This window comes from Chionomys nivalis, chromosome 6, assembly GCF_950005125.1.
Source record: "Chionomys nivalis chromosome 6, mChiNiv1.1, whole genome shotgun sequence".
Taxonomy (NCBI): Eukaryota; Metazoa; Chordata; class Mammalia; order Rodentia; family Cricetidae; genus Chionomys; species Chionomys nivalis.
This window is the reverse complement of record NC_080091.1, coordinates 17339208-17357269: the sequence shown is the minus strand read 5'-3', so window position 1 is coordinate 17357269 and position 18062 is coordinate 17339208. Positions and strand designations below refer to the sequence as shown.

General features: G+C 39.0%; 1 non-coding gene across 1 annotated transcript; it reads right to left on the bottom strand.

Moving 5' to 3' along the window:
- Positions 1-15477: 15477 nt before the first annotated feature.
- On the bottom strand, positions 15478-15638 carry LOC130876660 (U1 spliceosomal RNA). The gene has a single exon (XR_009057317.1). It is a non-coding gene; the product is annotated as a U1 spliceosomal RNA (small nuclear RNA).
- Between the last annotated feature and the right edge of the window lie 2424 nt (positions 15639-18062).

Here is an 18062-nt window from a genome sequence, read left to right as displayed (position 1 = left end):
CTTTCCTGGGGCTTCTCTTAACTAAAAATAATCGTTTATATCACTAGTTTACAAAAACCTCCTATGATAGGAAGGTAGAAAGAGAGCCCATCTGATCAGCTGCAAGGACATAACCTACTGACTGTGGCAAATAATTTGAGACCTCAGACTCTATCATTTATACCACCAATTAAAAAAATGTCAAAGTATCACAAAAAAGAAAAAAATAGAAATGAAAGATCAAAGCGCTAGAGAGATTTAGGACTTCAGTTTTCTAGTTAGGTTCTTCTTTTTAAAAAATTATAAATTGTATTGATTTTGTAAAAACATTTACAAAGAAAGCACAGAGCTTGTGGAAGACTTTCCTCCAAATAATACAGATAATATTTGAACATACAAAGAAAAATCTAGGTCAGTAAAATCAGAATATTTTCATTATAATCAGTAATTTCATTCATTTTTAAATGAAACTAGATACACTGGCAGCCCTTGCTCAAAACAAAACATAAAAGTCAAAGTCAGCCTACCCCTGAGTATTCTTCAGAATAAACAATTCTAGCAATAGTGCCTTCTTAGTCTATAGAGGATATTCAAAGAAACATTACTGAAGTGAGTACTTCCCTCTAATCTCTCCTTTGCTATCAAAATGGACATGCAGCCCTACAACAAAGATGGAAAGATACTGCATCCCTACAACAAAGGCAGAAGAATTCTGCACCCCTAAAACAAAGACAGAAGGATGCTGCACCCCTACAATAAAGATGGAAAGATGATATACCCCACAACAAAGATAGAATGGTGCTCAAAATTCCCCCTGCTTCATTCCTATCACCCTCTCTGGTTTGGCTGTAGGTGAAATCTGTTACCCTAGCCCCAGCTGCTGGGTTTGAATGTAGAGGCCAATGTTAAGGAAAGTTATCTTCGCACGCAAAGTCAGTTGTAACCCTTAGGAAATGCAGATTCCATGGGATTAATTTTCCATAGACTAAGCCAAGTCAGTTTCCTTATTTTGAGATGGGAAGACTACAGTAATCTAATTTTTTCAATGACAATTCCCTATCACTTTGATCTATTTTGGTAAAATCTTCTAGCCAAAGTAATGATGCAAATTCAACAACCATTCAGGGCATCATATCATATTTATTTCCTAAAATGGGAAATGAGTAGGTTGTAGAAAAGTATTTAGTTTTCTATATGTTTTATTTTATAACATATGCTCACTGGTAGGTGGAAAATAGAAATGTAATAAAAACTTAAGTCAATTATGTGGATAAATTGAATTTTTGATTTCTGCTTTTAAGGAACAATCAGAATTTGAATTAAATAGACCAACTTTCTGTCTACAAGTACATTATGAAATGCATGGTATTGGAGCCACTGGAATATTCCTTCGTGGTGCTTATACATTAGCTGAATACATTATGGAAGTACTGCCCTAGGCAGAAGGATCTTAAATGCAAACTCAGATTGCCCCTCTGTCTTTGATTCAGAATCTTTGCTTCAGGGTCTCTTACAGTAACCACAATGTCCCTCATTGACAGGTCGGCTCTGATTGTTAATCCTTTAGAGAGTTCCATCTTCTCCCACAAGATGTTAAAAAGAAAAAAGGAAAGAAAACAGTGAGACAAGTTATCATATATGAAAATGTAAAGAAATATCTATATAAAACATTTATATATCTTTCCTTAGTATTATTTACATAAAATTGTAATTCCCTGTTTTCCTAAAATGCCATGTTTCATGAGACTTGATTTATATATGTCTTATTATTACTGTAACAGAATTCCATTGTTATGCTGAGGTTTAAGATTTAATTTTCCTGGTAATTTATGTGAATGAGATAGTAGGCATTGAACCAATGCATGTTCACAGCACTTGGGAGAGCGAATCTGAAAGTTATGTTTCTCTAATGTACAGATACTGGGTAACTGCCCAGATTTTCCAGCCTGTCTGAAACCAGTAGTTATGACTTTAAATCAGAAGACAGTGTATCTTCTTGATAAGATCCATGGTTGTAGGGAAAATAGCTTTTATTCACAGTTTCAGGAGGATTACTAGGAAAAAAATTCCTGTAAAATTAGAGAGTAATCAGGGAGACCACTGGAGGGGAAGGGCCTTGTGCAGTCATGAACTGGAAGCAGATTTGGGGGTAAGACCCTCCCTGGAAACTACAGAGAGCTTCCCAGGGGCACCTGAAGTTTGTTGCTGGGTAATACCTTCATTTTTCTCAATCTTGTGATGTTTCCCTACTTTAAGGATTCCCAAGTTAGGTCTCCTGGTTTGCTGTTGTCCTTGTTTTCAGTGACACAGATGCCATCTGTATGCTGAGTGGTGTGGTAACTTCCCCCTTTCAGTTTCTATCTCTCCGCATTTTGTCACTGCCACAGAAACAGATTTGTGGGAAACCCCATCTTTTCGTCAAGACATCATAGCCACGTCTAACACTTTGCTGTTTGAATAAAGGTCTAAATTCTTTTTTTTTTCCCTGAAGGGTAGTCCATTATTTCTGAAGTTCTAGCCAATGCAGAAGTCAAAATTTAAAAGTACTAGTTTTAGGCTTGACTACCTTCTAAGTGACGGAGGCAGGCAGGTGGAGAGTGGGTATCCAGGAAGTGTCCTGATAGAAAGACCCACTAGTTTAAGCACAGGGTTTAGTAGACCAGGCTCACAGTGGTGACGAACAACAGGTTCTTCGTTTGAACAGAGGGAATATGATTTAAACAGTATTCCAAAACAGTTACGCTAACATGATTCCATCAAGGTAAACCAAAAACGTGACATCAAACACAATGACATCATCAACCACACCAGAAACAATATTTGTGTTATAAGAATTATGATGTTTCCTCAAAGAAACTGAGTAGCTATAACACACTAAATCTTAAGCAAAATATATGTATGTATAACTGACAACTTGATAAGACACTATAGGAAGGCATGAAGTTTACAAAAGTAACTGAGATAAGTCTAGAGGTGTGTGATATACTCACACACTCAGCGCCTGCTTTCATTGATTAATTACCATTTTTAAAATTTATCCTTACTCTAAGAAATATGATATTATCTTTTGATGAGGGGGGCTTAATGCTCTTAAAGTAAAATGAAGATGACTCTCAATGGGTAGCAGGAATTTTCTCCTTAAATTTGGGGTAAAGGAATAAGTACAACACTTATGGGCAATTTAATTAGAATAACATAGATATTTATACATATATACACACATATATTTTATTATATATGCAATTGTGAATATATTCTATGTATTTGTATACATATATTTTTATAAAAAATAAAATATAAAATATTATTTTTAGAATTGTTTATTATTTTCCTTGTGGCTCATATTCTAGGATTATTATATTAATCTTTAAACTAGCTAGGTAATAATGAAAGAATAAATATGAAAGACAATATTCAACATTCTAGGTGTGTGTGAAAGCTGATGACTGAGACACCATATTTCTCTACTTGTTAGACAAAGGGTTTTCTACAAACACAGAAATAAATGCCTATCTCAACAAGAGCAGAGGAAAAAAGCTTGGGTCTTATATAGCCAGAATTGCTTTAGAAATTGTAGATATGTGGGCTTCTGTCTTAGTGTTTCTCTTGTTGTAATGAAGGACCATGATGAAAAACAACTGATGAAGAAAAAGGTTTATTTCAGTTTACATGTCCTAATCACAGTCCTTCATGAAGGGAAGCCAGGAAGGAATTGCAGGCAGGAACCTAGAGGTAGGAACTGAAGCAGAAGTCATGGAGGAATCATACTTACTGGCCTGCTCCTCATGGCTTGCTCAGCCTGATTTCTTACAGCACACAGAACCACCAGCCAAGAACTGCCACTACCCACAGTAAACTGGTCCTTCCACATCAATCACTAATTCAGAAAACACACCACAGGGTTGCACACATGTCAACCTAGTGGGAGCATTTTCTCACTTGAGGTCCCGTCTTCTTAAATGACTCTGGTTTGTGATAAGTTCTCACAATACTAGCCAGCACAGGTTCACTCTGTGGAGGTTAGCTCTGGCATTTAAAGTTTGGTCCATAGTTGTTGGAGCTGCTTGGAGAGGTTTAGGAGGTATGACCTATTGGAAGAGATATATTACTAAGCCTGATTTTGCGACTGTAAAGCCTCTCATGACTTGCATTTTGCTCTCTCTGTTTCCTCGTTATGCTCAAGGATCTGAGCACTCAGCTTCCAGCTCTGGATACCATCTCTTCCTCTTGCTGCTGGGCTCCTTGGCTGTAATGAACTCTTACCCTCTGAAAATGTAAGCCAAAATGAACTCCTCATTCTTTAGCAAGGGAAGAGTAACTAATACACACCACAACTGAAGAATTCATTGTCACAGACAGAGTACCACTGCCAGGCATTAGCAGTCATTGTCTGGAGTCACACAAAACAACTGAGCAACTGAGAAGTTGTTGTCCCCTTCATGCTATTGTTTTTTTTTTTTTTTTTTTTTTTTTTTTTGAGGGGATGAGGTTTCATGACACAAACAAGGTGGGATATTGCTGGCTCCTTTACTAGATTGGAATTAGAAAGTCTCTCAAGCCAATAAGAACATAGATACTAGCATTAGGTAGTAGAAAGAAATGTAGAGGCGATGCCTCATGTCTCTGAAAATCCAACAGAAATAGGCAATGCTTTCCATGAGGAAACGAACCATTGCCACTTGTGCACCGAGGCTGAGTAACTTCTCCAAAGGGGAGAACATTTGGGAGTGCACTAGGGAATATCATGATATAGTTTTTTTTTCTTTTTCTTTTTTTATTTAATTATTAAAGATTTCTGCCTCCTCCCCGCCACCACCTCCCATTTCCCTCCCCCTCCCTCAGTCAAGTCCCCCTCCCTCATCAGCCCGAAGAGCAGTCAGAGTTCCCTGCCCTGTGGGAAGTCCAAGGACCACCCACCTCCATCCAGGTCTAGTAAGGTGAGCATCCAAACTGCCTAGGCTCCCACAAAGCCAGTACGTGCAGTAGGGTCAAAACCCATTTCATTGCCTTTGTTCTTGACTTCTCAGCAGTCCTCATTGTCCGTTATGTTCAGCGAGTCCAGTTTTATCCCATGCTTTTTCAGATCCAGTTCAGCTGGCCTTGGTGAGTTCCCGATAGATCATCCCCATTGTCTCAGTATGTGGGTGCACCCCTCGCGGTCCTGAGTTCCTTGCTTGTGCTCTCTCTCCTTCTGCTCCTGATTTGGACCTTGGGATTTCAGTCCATTGCTCCAATGTGGGCCACTGTCTCTGTCTCCTTTCCTATATATATCATATAGGATAACTATATGATATATATATATATGTGTGTGTGTGTGTGTGTGTGTGTGTGTGTGTGTGTTATCCAGGAGGATAACTATATGTTTTTCTTTGGGTTCATAGAGAAGTCATGGTGTGTGCTTGAGGATGCAAAGGATATGAATTATGCAGCTCCTGGTATTTAGCAGTACCCACATACACTGTGCACTGCGCCTGAGAAGGTCTGTAAGGAAGACAGCTTAAGTCATGGGTCCTGCTTTCTCATCTTAGGCTGGTGCCAATAACTGCATTGCTTTGGAAAAGCCAGAGGTGCAATCATTTATGAAATGAAAATAAGGAATTCAGTTAGGATCAACTCTAGAAAGTCTCAAAAAAAAATTCTTCATGTTTTGTACATATCTGATAAACTTCCCAAAACAATGGCTCCAGCTCTGGTTTTCTTTTCCCACATAACTTGTGTGGTCATGTTACTGTTCAGTATAAAATAGAAGCTGATGGTTTTTTTTTTTTTCCTAAATCCCTGTCTTTTGAAGATTAGCCGCTCTCCCTCTATTTCCACAGCATCCTTAAGGAAGTTGATCATATCAAACTGTGATGAGTCACCACAGTGACTCCAAATGAGGAGAAACTAAGTTCCCAGCAGTGATGTTGGATACTCAATAGTCTCCAAAAGGATAAAAGTAAGCCTGGCAAAATCTTTGTTTTGTACCTGCCTCCAGTCCATTTGTGAAGGAGTGTTAATGAAAAATGAGAGCGATGTTCCCATCACACATTTTTGGATTACTGTGCAGCAACATCAATTGGAAACCTAATGAAACAGAGACCACCTACAGAGGAGGGAGATTGTGCTCCTCTGTCTGCCTGCATCCAATTTACCAAGCAACTGTGTGGAACAAGCTGCCTGTTTGTTGAGCCCCTGTACAATTGATCATGCATTTAACATTGATAATTGGCAATGCCAGTTGCCACTATCTTTCTCCTGTGGAAGAACGCTGCAGCACCTCACCATTGTGGAATAATATAGGGAACAATCTATTTCTTCCAGGGTGATCTCATCCCTCCAGCAGTTGCACCATTCCGTGATATTGGGCTGTGGAAATTATAATAGTCCCCAGAAAAACTAACTGGCCATTTCTCTGTTTACTCCTTCCCATCTACTAAGGAAAAATGCAATATTGTTGTCAAGTCGAACTTCGCCTGATCAAGAAAATAGCAATAAGAAACCTAGTAGGTGAGCTCCCACCAGCATATGGGGCATATATAAAGAGAAAAGCTGATGTTCCAAATGGTAGCATCCTGTTCTTTGTTTTTGCACCTGTTCGAACTGGCATCTGGTATTAGGCTGCGACTAGTCAAACATTACCACTTTCTGTCAGACTTGCTGGGAGAAACAAAAGAAAAAGAATATGGTATAAAATATTAGTTAGTCCTGTATGTTATTTTGTTACAACATTCTACTTGTCAGGCTCCATACCTGTGTTTATCACCAACATCAGTTTTGTTTCCCTTTTCCTCCCGCTTAATTTGAGTCCTAGAAGCCATCTGGCACTCAGTGTAACTCCCATGCTGCAGCTCTCGGTAAGCCAGTCGGCTGACTGCTTATCAGGTTACGGGATTAAGTTTAAGGTTTTCTTAATTCACTGTGAGGTTCTTCGTGGATTTGATCTATTCTTTCTTTCCGAGCTTTTGTCCAGTTGTAGATGTGTGCCCGTGATTTACGTTCAGCAGGTGTTAGTTTGCTAGAGTTTTCTAAATATTGGCTTCACAAAGCAGGAGAGGCTTAGGAAGACACTAGGACTCACACAAGTGGAGAATGGCTTCCCTGCTGAAACTCAGTGCTGCAGAGCTATTAAGTCATAAAGACGGATGCTGCAATACTTAGAAGAGTAGCGAGGCTCACATTCCATCACCGAGTCGCCAGTTGCACCTCTGCATCCTGTGGCAGGCACTCTGGGCGCTCAGAAGGACTATAGGTGTGCATCGCAGACCCTTTCCCTACAGATGGCTGCAAAATTGAGTGTGGGTTTTTTAAATGTCCTACTTTTAAGTAGAATGCATTTCGTTGTATGACTTTTGTTTTACTGGTGTGAAGTTTAAGAGTGTGATCAAAATATTATTAGAGAGACAAGGAGGAAAGCCCTGCCTTTGGAGAGAGGCTTATATTATACTTTATGACGCGTTATGCATATGTTGGAATTTACACACAGCATTGAACAAAATGTAGCACCAAAGGTTAATTTAATGATGAATTTTGATAGGTGCATTTGAAAACTGTTACGGGCATCCTGTTTTTAAGTTATGTGCATTTTAATAAACTTTCCAGGTTTAGATATGGTGGCTTCCATATACTCATCTCTGTGGGTTATTCATCTCTTCTTTATGTCTATAAAGTGTGACAATGTCTAAAAACTCCATGAAGTTTTTGGCCTCTTACTGGTCCCATAATAGTGTGTGTGTGTGTGTATGTGTGTGTGTGTTTGTGTTAGTTTTAGACAGTCTCCATCATTCATGATCTCATTTCCAAGTGTTCAAGAAAGTTGTTATACTCAAATAAGAGAGGGAAATAAAAGGAGAGTAGGGAGCTATACTTTGGTCCCACTGAGACATAATCAAAATTAACATGCAGAACTCTGTGTTCCTAGGTCACTGCTCAGCCCCTTGAGCTATAGTGCTTTGTACTATAAATTGTTCCTATAATTTCAAAAACTTATAATATACTCACAATTTGCATATTTGAGTATGAATTACAAAGCTTTAAAATTGGCTCCAACTCCCCATCAACCAGTTTCAAGCAGGAAGGACCTAAAAGTCCTAAGCTATGAAATACCAAAATGAACTAATGCATGTGTACTTTTGGATGAACACCAGGCACACCGTTTGATAGGTGGTCTTTTGTTTTCAGCACAAGGTGGTCGTTCAAACCTTGACTTATTCATAGCATTTGACCTTGAATTATTAGGATAATTTCTAGTATTTTAAGTGGAAAATATCTTTAAAGGATTCATAAGTGATGATGCCACATTCAGACAACACATGTTAGGAGAAAACGCTTAGGTACATAGAAATCAGTAAAAATAATACATTTTAATGTATCATTTGGAGATTGTTGCTATTGGAAAGATGAAATAACTGGGTGTGATAGCATATGCCTTTAATCCTAGCACATGGGAGGCAGGGGCAGGAGGATAAAGCTCTATGAGTTCAAGACTAACCTATTCTACATTAGAAAAACCATGGTGTATTATAGTCTGTTTGCATCAGATATGTATTAAGTGCATTAACTCCCTCTTTGTGGGGGAGGTGGAAGATGAACCCAGCACTTTGGGAATGTTAGGCAAGAACTTTAACACTGTTCTGGATCTTAATTGCACTAAATTTGTTCTAATTTTAGGATTTCTTGAATTAAGGTATATTCAAGTTTTATTTTGTGTTGGGGGTTAAAGCATGACATACGCATACACGGATGAGGAGGCTGGAGGAGGCTGGAAGAGTCTGTTGGATTCTCCCTCTTATTCTCGCAAAACAGCACTCTAACTGAACCTGAAGCTCACCTCAAATGCTAGACTGGTTGTCAGAACACCCCAGGGATCCTCTTGTCTATGTACACCCCACTCCCACTAGAACACCAGAGTTAGAACCTTGCAAGGCTATGCGCAGCTTTTTTATGAGTGTGCTGAACATCTGAATTCAGGTCCACATATAGTTGAGCAGCAAGCATTCTCAACAACGGAGCCAACCTCCAAGGCAGCTTTTCTTGATTTCTAAGGGGATTTTTTTGTTCATAACAAGTTTTCCACAATTTTCTGCCTTTGGCTGTCATTCTCATTCTTTGTCCTGTTATGGCTCCATTGTTTGGCTTCTCACAGTCAACCTCAGTAGAACAATTAAGTATATAGCATTGATAAAAAAAAAATACTAACTCAAGAAGATTGTCGAAAGAAAACATACAACCCGGAATCTGTTTTAAAAGGTTGGCCATCCCACTGAAAACTGTAATTAAAGGATGCGTGATTCTGCCTATGTGTTTGCTGAAGGAAATTTGGGCTCCTATAGTGGGCTGCAATGGGAAACCTTTCCATCGTCTAGTCTGTGCAACAAAGCACAGCTCTTCAGGGAGGAGCTTTCCCACTGTGGGATCCGCACCACCTTCCTTTCAAATGCTGCTAAGTGTGAAATTAGTGTTGTCCTGTAAAGTGCATAGGATTAATTGTTAGTAATTGAACACAGTTTGGGGGCTAATTATATAAAAATTGATATTAAAAGAATACTACCAAATTGATTGAGTTTTACAGCTCACATTTAGCTTTTAAATTGCATGAGTTGAAAGTCAGTGGAAAGAGACAGAAATCCACTCAAAGCTGCTGCAGGAAATTAAGGTTTACTAGGTCTTTGAAAGACAAATTAGTCAAATGCTGTCATGTCGGCAAAGCAGTAAAGTGATTCTGAAATTAGTTATAGAATTAGAAATGAAATGTTCTAAGATTGACCATGTTTTGTGGAGGTGACTGGCTTTTCCTGTGCTCTGACTAGTTAAGTTACAGCAAAACAGGAAACAAAGGAAGGTTACTAGCTTAGCATACAGCTCGGTGGAGATCCAAGGTAGGGGACCTCTCATCAGTAGAAAATGCTGGGGTTAGGGACCTGCTTGGTCAAAAGCCTCTTATGTTAAAGATAAATGCTGCAAAAGCCTGTGCACACATGTGAAGTCTCCAAAGCATGGGATGCACGTAAACCAGGGGGTTAAAAGAAATTACCTTTGGCCTTTAGAATGTCCTTGAGAAAGCACTGCAGACAGGCAGGCATGAGCTCTTCTGCTTCAGAACTTCCTGGCTCTGACTTCATCTGACAGGAAAGACTTCTTTTTTGGAACCCTCAACTTTTATATAAGCTATCTCAGTTATGTGACATCAGCCCAGACAAATAAGGACAAGGGCATTCCCATCCTGGAATCTTTTGGAATTGGTGAAGGCTATTCACACTCCTGGTCACAATACATACCAGCTTCCATGCCTGTCCTTGGTCTTCTGACCCGATTCTCACCAGATTCTCATGTCTCTCCCTTTTGTCTTTAATTACCTAGTACTAAATTCCTTTCCCCTACAGACTTGGCATCCACCAGGGCGTCTTTGCACTTCCAGTCTCTCCTGGCTCATGATTCTTTCTTCCCGAGAAGCCTGTGGAAGAGTTGCATAGACGGTTGGTCTGACCCCAGGTCAATCCACACTTGGGAACTGATGTTAAGTGTCAAGTAACAGAGACAAAATAGCAAATCAGTTAGAGGGGAAAAAAATTAAAGAACCAAAAAAATATTGGCAGAATCACAGTTATGCTAAGATACTTAACATGATGCTATTTATCCATATGTACCAAAGACAGGGCAACTTGGTTAAAATAACTACAGCATCAGAGAACCAACAAAATTAATGGTTCATAATTCCAAAATAGTTAGTTTTTAATATAATTGTTTAGAAATTGATGCATCAAATCTATTTTATTACTCATTTTGCACAATGCATCAGTGCTTTTAAATTTATCTTCCATAAACTAAAGATATCCTCACATACAGAACCAAGAATCTAGAAAAGCAGGTAAAGAAACTTTCTTATTTTTTAAGTTAAAATTTGTTATAAGTTCTTGTTTAGAGAAAAGATTTTTACCAAAAAGAATTTGCTTTTGAAAATTTTCCATATACTAAATATATATTTAATGGGCAATACATTTGTCATGGAAAAACTCTAAACAATACAAATGAATCCATAATATACCAACAGAAAACACCTAAAATAACTAGAAATTTTCAAAATGTAACAGAATAGAAATATAGAAAATAAAATAGAAATATAGAATAGAAATAGAAAAAGAAATATAAAATTTAGAACTATCTTTTCATCAAAATAATCCAAAGCAGAAGGCAATGTCTATATCACATATGAATTTTAATGTATTAATTCCTTCATTTTAGAAAACTTTTATATTATTTAATTAAAAACACAAAGCTCACACTTGATTTTTGGTGGAAGCAAATTATTTGGACAGTAATGCCAAAAGGGTAATATCAAAACATTAACGCAAAAGAGCAGGTAGAAGGAAGATGGTCACAACATTAAAGTAAAGAGATGGTTAGGGCCTGAGATGTAGAATGGTCTGTCTGACTCACTTGATGGGCCCCAGAGACAAGCAGGATTCTGAATCAACAGGTGTGGAGAAAAGAGGGCTTCTCAGACAGAATGCACTGCCATCTCTCCATCTCTTCATCTCAGCTCATGTCCTCCTTCACCCACCTGCCCACCCCCACATAGAAAGAATACTCAAGAGCCACAACTTTATTTTCCAAGTTACAAACAAAATCAGAGCTTTCATTCTCACAAGAAAAAAAAGGAGGAGGAGGAGGAGAAGGAGGAGGAGGAGGAGAAACAGAAGCAGAAGCAGCAGAAGAAAGAAGAAGAAGGAGGAGGAGGAGAAACAGAAGCAGAAGCAGCAGAAGCAGAAGAAAGAAGAAGAAGAAGGAGGAGGAGGAGGAGGAGGAGGAGGAGGAGGAAGAAGAAGAAGAAGAAGAAGAAGAAGAAGAAGAAGAAGAAGAAGAAGAAGAAGAAGAAGAAGAAGAAGAAGAAGAAGAAGACATGAGAATCTGGTGAGAATCGGGTCTGGGGAGAATTCTGAAGTGGGAGGAGCTGGCTTTGTTGCCTTTGGGCTTTGGGGCTTCCCTGTATGGTCAGTCCCTAGCTAACTTTTCATAAAGCAAAGGACAGGGATATTATCACACTCTTCTTCTTAAATAAAAATATCATTTGACATTGAATAAAGCATGCAATATGAAAGGGAATGTTCCTGGAGTATAAGCAATAAAAGACCTTCAAAGAAGAGCTGAACTAATGCTGATAAAAATAAAGGAAGATAGAGTAAATGGTCTCTAATAATCCTTCATGAATATACAGAAAACAGTGTAACCATAAGGTATAAATGTTACCAAGAAGAAGAATGCCAAACAGAGAATGAGAATAATTTATGTTATTTAAATATGATCACTAAATAACTACTGGGGCTGGCAAGATGAGTAGAGACACTTGTTGAGCAAACCTGATGGTCTGAGTTTGGTCCCCAAAATATGTGTAAATGTGGAAGAAGAAAACTAACTCCACAAAATTGTCCTCTGAAATCCACTTGGGCACTTTGGTGCACAGATGTCCTATATACACATTTCATATGCACTTAACACTTGTACATATACTACTACTAATAATAATAAGTAATTATTAAAACAAAAACTATTGTGGTAAACAAATATTTGGGGAAAAGAATATCTCATGGGTATGCATCTAGGCAGGTCAATGGAAAATACCTGGCTCTGTTTCGTTGGTAAATTAACAAAATAAAAAGCAGATGTTAATAAAATGATTCATCCTGGGGAGAATACAGTATAATACGACGTGGTATAACACACTTACAGAAATCTTTGAAAATGACTCAGCTGTAGGTACATCCATGAAAACTGTTGGCCTAGTGCAGCACAGTTCTTTCGTGGCCTTGGACCAGCATAGTCTTTCTTCCTTTCTTGTTATTCTGAAGAATAATTGGAGAATGTGCTAAAAATGTAATATTTTAAGGCTACAGTACCTAACATAAACTGGAGGGCCTTCAGTGCATTAGCCAACATGTAAAATGTGCACAGAATGGGCCACACTCCAGGGCCCCTGCATTGTGGCACATTTGGGCACCTACGGATCCTTCCTTACTCGACTCATCTAACCCAGGAAACAGAAAACAGTGACACTATTTCATACCTAGTAATTCTGTTTTATTACCTCCAAAGTGGAAAATACAATGCAATTAAAACCAAATGCAGAAACAGTGAGGTACCTAAACATGCTCTTAAAATAGTATTTTGAAAGGAGTGATACTGTTTCAACACCTGCTTGTGCATGAGCAACTAGTCTTCAGTGTACACTTCTAAAATATCCACCAAGGAGCACAAATAAGCATAAAAGTTCAGTCTTGGCAAATTCTGCTCTCAGAGGTGAATTGCTTTGCCTTCTCCTATTTCCACAGTTATTGATTGATAAAGTCTAGTGAAGATATTGTTTGGAATGAGTTTTGAAAGATGAATAAGAGTATAAGATAGTAAATTCTCAAGAGTTTTTACTAGTATTTCAGACACAGAAATAGTATGGACAAAGATACCCATCAGAAAATCATATAGAGATTCTGGAAGAGTGTAAATAGTTTGGAGTTTCTAAAGCTTAAACCATGAGACTGGGTGAGTATGGAAGTAAGAACGGGGAGGTGGGTAAGGAAGAGCCAGGTCCTTCATTACACCAATGGAAAGATCTACCTTCAGGTGCTAATGTGTCAAAAAGTGTTTAGGCAGAGGAATGAGTTGTAGATTGTGTTTAGATGCACCAATATCACTGAATTCATAGAAGAGAAAAATGTGAACTACAGGACAGAGTCGGTAGAGATGCTTCACTTCAGATGATATAAATATAGTTATTATAGGACATCTAAAGGGATAGTGTAGGTAGGCAGGTAGCTGAGTACCTAAAGAGGAGATGAATATTCATTGAGTTTATTAGTTTATACAGCACTCAAAATCATGAAGAATAATGAAATTCCTAAATGATTCCAGAGTATACAAAGTGAAAAGAGATTAGTGAGTGAAAGCAAACTTCTTGGGGCATCACTGTAGAAAGAATCATAAACCCAGAAATATACAGAGATGAAGGAAAAGAGTGAGACAACAGCAGTGCAATGTCAACCAAATGAATAGAGAGCTTCAAGAAAATGTTGATAGTGTCAAACAACCCAACAAGACAAGAAGCAAAGCCTCACAACTGGACTTGACTCTCTGGAGGTGACTAAGCCCTTCAGAAGGGACTACCTGAGTACTAGAGAGGTGCAGAGGAAGCACGAGTTTCCTGTTCTCTCGTCAAACTAATTTAGCATAAGTGAGAGTGGTGGAAGCTGAAAAGGGAAAGGATGGGTGGGAGCAGCAATAGTGTTTATTTAAGACTTTGAGCTGGCCAAACACGTGGAGGGGGTAATGTGGAATGAAAATGAGGTCCCCGTATTTGAATGCTTAGTCACCAGCGAGTAACACTGCTTGAAAGGATTAGGGGGAATGGCCTTGTTGAAGTAGCTGTGTCCTTGTTGGAGTAAGTGTGTCACTAGGGATGGACTTTGAGGTTTCAAAAGCTTATTTCAGGCCAGTCTCTGTGTGTGTGTGTGTGTGTGTGTGTGTGTGTGTGCGTCTCTCTCATTCCTCTCTCTTCCTTTGGATCAGGATGTAAAGTTCTCAGCTACTTCTCTAGCACTGTAAATGCCACCATGCTTCCTACCATGATAATGGACTGAGCTTCTGAATCTGTAAGCAAGTCTCCACTTAAATGCGTTCAGAGTAGCCTTGGTCATGGTATCTCTGCACAACAATAGAACAGCGACAAAGATGTTAGGAAAATCAACTGAAGATAAAATACATGGATACCAATAAGAAATTCAGTCTTAGAACAGACAGAAAGTTCTGAAATCTCAAGCATAGGGATGGGCCTACAGCAAAAGTGAGGCAACCTAAATTGGACAAGTTCTAGGCTTTACTATGCTAAACATGGCATCTTGGCATTTGAGAAAACAGAGGTACTCTTTGATTTCTTCTCCTTTCTCCCCTGCAGCAGGCCGTACATCAATCCTTTGATTGTAGAATCTTCTTGTAGAAAAGATCATAAGACTTTTATTCCAGCAGAGCCCTTAACACCCAAGGAAACAATGAAGACATAGCTAAACAGTGAAGCATTTGAACAAACAGGCCTTATTAACTTGCCGTCTATTTATTGTCATTAGACTACACCTCCTGCTGGGCAGTCACATTTCGAAGTGACTGTCAACTCTTGGTTTATATTTAGTCATGGGGGGGCGGGGATAGAAATGTCTGGCATGTTTATGGGTGCCTGTAGAGACCAGAAGGAGAGATCAGATCTCCCAATACTGGAGCTACGGGCAGTTTGTGAGGCACCTGATGTGAGTCCTGGGTCTTGAACTGCGGTCCTCTGGAGGAGCAGAAAGTGCTCCTTTTTTCTGAGTCATCCCACCAGTCTCTGGTCTTCCTTTGTAAAGGCTCCTATTCACGACAGTTGTGTTGAATAAATGTGCACGCTTTCCTCTTCTTTGTCTTATTATAAGGTATGAACTTTATGAAAAGTGAAAAAATACAAATTATTCTTTCATGATTCTCTGTGATTGTTTTTTAATCCAGGGAAGAGTGCAAAGTCCCCCCCACTACCACAAATTATGCAATCATGTTTCCCACATTTGGGGAAATCTCAGGGTCAGCACATCCAGAGTGCGATGAATAAGCCTCACCCTGGGAAAACCACCTACATTATCATGGTATCTCCCCTGCCATTCATCCTTGCTTTTCTTAAATCTCAAAGAAGTAATACTTACCTCCAGTGATGGAGGTAAAGTAAATGGGGAATAAAGCTAATGTCTTGTCAAATAATGACAAGCTTATTTGGTGATGAAGTCAGAAGATAAAGGATGTTGAAAAATTCAGATGGGATGGGCAGAGGAAAGGGTACAATTAAGGTTATGGTATAGCACTGAAATTCCAACATTCCAGGCTGTAAATAAATGTGTGATGGTACTAACTGTCTGAAGGTCCTGGGGATTTTTCTTAGCTATTCTCAGTATCTTAAGTACAGCAGAAAATACGGTCTGTCACATTGGCCATGCAAAGTGAGAAATTGCTGACTGGAAGGGTTGTGGCTGGAGATCTTTGGAGGAAATAGTTCAAATTATAAATCATGTTGTTGAGGTCAGGTGATTTGGCTAAAGGAGTGGGGTTATTAGATATGAGAAATATGGATGGGTCAAGGATTGTTGTCCTTTCCTTTGGTCAAATCCAAGAGAATCTATTCACTGTTTCTCTGTGGCTGCGATGAAACACCATGATGAAAAGACACTTGCGGAAGAGAAGGTTTATTTTAGCCTACAGTTCCAGAGGAATAGGAATCCATTTTGGTGGGAGAGAGACATGGCAGCAGGAGCAGGATGCTGAGAGAGAACATTTTCAACTGCAAAAATGAAACAAGGATAGTGAACAGCAAGCGTGTGCTGGCTATGACGTCTATGTCTGCCCAGTGGCATGCTTCTTTCAAAGGATGTAACATCTCCCCAAACAATACCACCAAGCAGAAACAAAGGTATCTGAGGCTGCGGAGAATGCTTCCATTCAGTCCACCATAGAGCAGGGTGGTAAAATGGATGCTTTACTATAAAAATAATCCCTAGGATTTGTTGTCTTTGTTTGTTTGTCTTAATGGTCACTGGGATAATTGATCTCAACAAAATCTAGAATCACCTGAGAAGCAGACCTCTGAGGCTGGCAGTGGGAGAGTGTCTTTACTAGGGCAAGTTGGGTGCGAAGACCCACCCAGTGCAGGAGACACCATTCTCTGAGCCAGATTAATGAGAAGAGCTCAGGCACTACGCTTTGCTTCTTTGCTGTGGATGCAATGTGGCCAGCTGTTCCTGCTCAGGTTCCTGCTGTTATGAATTCCTACCTGATGGACTGCAACCCTGAGCAGGGGGACAAAATGAACCTTTTTACTTTAAATTGCTTTTACCAGGGTATTTTTTATCTCAGCAACAAAAAAATTACTAAAGACAGTTACTGCTCATTAGATATGTAGAAGAACTTTATTTTAATAACTATCAAGAGATTAAAAGGCCACTTTCACAAAGGGAAAACTTTAATTTTGATATAAAAATATTTTGGTATGCCTGAAATATGCTCTGCCTTACTACCTGGACCTCAAATGACAAAGACAGGATCTCCAGAAAGTCTATTTTCACGTTCATCAAGTAAAGGACTTGTGGGAGGGAGAGGAAAGTAGAAGAGGATTAAGTCATTGAAAAAAGTATTAGAAGGAGCTTTAAGGTTAAAAACAGCAGAAAGTAAAACATAGCAATCACAAGGAATTTGGTTGGCTTTGAAGCCAAAGGTATATAGAAGAAAATCATTAGAATTAATTAAAAAGTATATCCAAACATTAAACAATGAACACTTAAGTGGCATTATTCTGGAAAGGAAGAGTCGAACTGATTGGATGATTTCTTTACACAGGTAGAAGGCAAAGTGCTGGGCGGAGAAAAGGCAGCAAATAGTCTGTGGACATATATGGATAGAGATTAATTAAAGCATGAAATCAAATGTCAAAGTACTGTAACTAGAATTTAACTGAACCAAAAGATCCAGCTATTGGAGAAAACAAGAGCGAAACAGGAAACTTTTATGCTGAAAGAAAAGGGTTTCCGGGAGGGTGACACACATGTGGTACTTCGCACACGAGCAGTGGCTTTTGCTAGTTCGAATCTAATAAAGCCCTCTGCGTGACAGCACCATTATTAAGGTCTTCAAAATGGTCTCCTCGAACACTTCCTCTTTTGATTTTTCATGATTTAATTAGAAACATCTTTTTAAAGGCTGGTTTTACTGTGGTGGCAGCACGGCTGCCTCTTCATCACTCCGCGGTTTAATGACGGCGGCCATAAAGCAGAATCCCCAGCCCTTGTCGCGCGATGGCAGAGAACCCGCCCATTTCCCACTTTTAGTGCCCCTGAGTCATCATCTTATATGTGTTCATCAACATTTTAAGTGTCCCTCTTTAAAAAAAATGTAATTTGATAGTTAATTTTCTAAACTTATTATTCTTTTATTTCTTTACAAAGTAATAACGTTCATATCTGTTGGGCGGGCAGCGTTCTGCACCCGACTCCTTGTTTCTAACAAGCAAAGTTGTTATTCTCTAGTTTTACAATATTGCTCCTGCTTAG